This window comes from Erpetoichthys calabaricus, chromosome 4, assembly GCF_900747795.2.
Source record: "Erpetoichthys calabaricus chromosome 4, fErpCal1.3, whole genome shotgun sequence".
Classification (NCBI taxonomy): domain Eukaryota; kingdom Metazoa; phylum Chordata; class Cladistia; order Polypteriformes; family Polypteridae; genus Erpetoichthys; species Erpetoichthys calabaricus.
Window position 1 is genome coordinate 57,365,978 of NC_041397.2, and position 2,097 is coordinate 57,368,074.

The 2,097-nt window shown below is 40.6% G+C and overlaps 1 protein-coding gene across 1 annotated transcript in view; it reads right to left on the reverse strand.

Moving 5' to 3' along the window:
- cdk8 (cyclin-dependent kinase 8) overlaps nucleotides 1–2,097 on the reverse strand; it is a 1,217,851-nt gene that overhangs the window by 529,051 nt on the left and 686,703 nt on the right. The window lies entirely within an intron of this gene.

Genomic DNA, 2,097 nt, shown 5'->3' on the forward strand with positions numbered 1-2,097 from the left:
TGTGCCACTACATTATACAGTGTAACATATTCATCATTTTCCTTGACATGTCTGACCCAGGATCACACAAGTACTCTCACTGAAGGTATATTATAAGGTTTGTTCGGTTGCTTTGTTATTTATCTGTTCTTCTGCTTTTTCCCAGAACAAAAAAAAATCAAATGTTGTTTAAAGCAGTGTTTATATTTCTTTTAAATTATATAATTATTTTTTATTAGTTTCTGAAGTTCACACAAAATGGCATTTCCTATTTTCAGTGGGCTGGCACCCTGCCCGTGGTTTGTTTCCTGCCTTGCACCCTGTGTTGGCTGGGATTGGCTCTAGCAGACCCCCGTGACCCTGTAGTTAGGATATAGCGGGGTGGATAATGGATGGATGGATAGTGCAGTATCTGCTGTGTTGGTTCCTATAGTTTACAAATACACTGTTTGCACTGAAATGCAGCGATTAAATATTTAGAAACAGAATATACTGTATACTACAGACTATAGGTTTAAAGAGTATGAGTTTAGATAAATGAATTAACACAACAAAGTGGTACTCCCTGTTCCAAATGTTGTCAACACTTGATCCCATATCTTATACTGAGTGTCTGCCGTCCATCCAGTTTGTTCATGCAGGACCACAAGAAGCCGAAACCCATCATTTGAGTGGCAAGGCAATCAACAACACTGGACGGCTCACCAGACTGACAGTGCACACTCATGCAAGCATACATAAATTATTCATTCTGTTCCAAATAAGAGTAGACAATTTCTTTAGCAATCATACTGCATCTTTAGCATATGTGAGGAAACATGAGTACGAGGAGAAAACCTCAAGCACACAAGGGGAGATGATGTGGACTTCACATAGACAATTAGAGGCAGCAGCACTATCTATGCAGCACCATGCCAAGTACCAGAGTGAACGGTACTAAAAAAAGAACAGACAGAATTAACAAAATGATAGGTTGTGACAGAATGTGACATTTCTAATTTCTACCATCACACATGGGTGACTGAGGAGGCTCAGACAAGGTATGCAATACTCCGCCGGGGCAAGAGGGGGCACCAATGCTGACAATGCTGTCTCTTTCCTCCTTTATAGTTTAGAGTAGCTGTCCAGTGAGGGCATCTCAGCCACACCCCCATTGAACTAAACCACACCTCTTCCGACTGGGACGACATCAGTTTGAGGGCTCCTGGAAGTTGGTGTCTTGGTCTGAGGAAGATTGAGCTCCCTGACCCAGAGTCGCTCGAGAGAGACAGTAGTTTTGTGATGCTTCAGAGGCAAAAAAGTAACTGCTATGCCTTATTTCTGTTGCACCACCGCACACTCATTTTTGTTGTTTGTTGTGGGCTTGGCAGTAAACTGGCCGGCCTGGTTGGCACCCCAACTTTTCTTTGGTTCTCTTCTCCCTTATTTGCACACCACATAGACATCAATATAGATAAATGAAAATGAAATGCAATTTCAGGTCTTCATTTTCTGTTGTAGTTAAGATATACTGTAGCTTTATATCCAGTAGTACTTTAGTGCAGTAGTTAATGCTGTTGCCTTGTACCTCAAGAAAGATGGGTTTGAACCCATAGAGTGCCATAGAGTTTGTATAGTCTGCCCGAATGGTTTTCCTGAAATTTAATTGACAACTCAATATGAATAAATGAATGAGCAAATGTGTAGTCGACAATGGACTGTAACCTGTCTAGGGATGATTAACAGCTCTAAATTGAACCAGAGTGGGGTGAGTATGGCTCATAGCCAGGATTACTATCTGCTACATGATACTCCTGGGCTCCAACTACCCTAGACTATAAATTTTAATTGTGCAGGTTTTGTAAATATTTGGGAATTTCATTTTGATCATCAGTTGACAGTCAGTCAGTCTATCCTGATTTTTGCTTTGACTTCCATTGTGTTATCCTCAAAACTTTATAATTCTATCAAATACAAAGGAGACAATGTATTGAATACTGTATTCACAATGTGACAATCCCAGACACCTGTAGGTTAGGTAGTCTGGTGACTATAAATCTGACCCAGAATGTGATAGAGGTTGTGATTGCTTGACTGTGCCTTTCTATAGATTGTCTGTTTGTCCACAGTTGGTTCCTG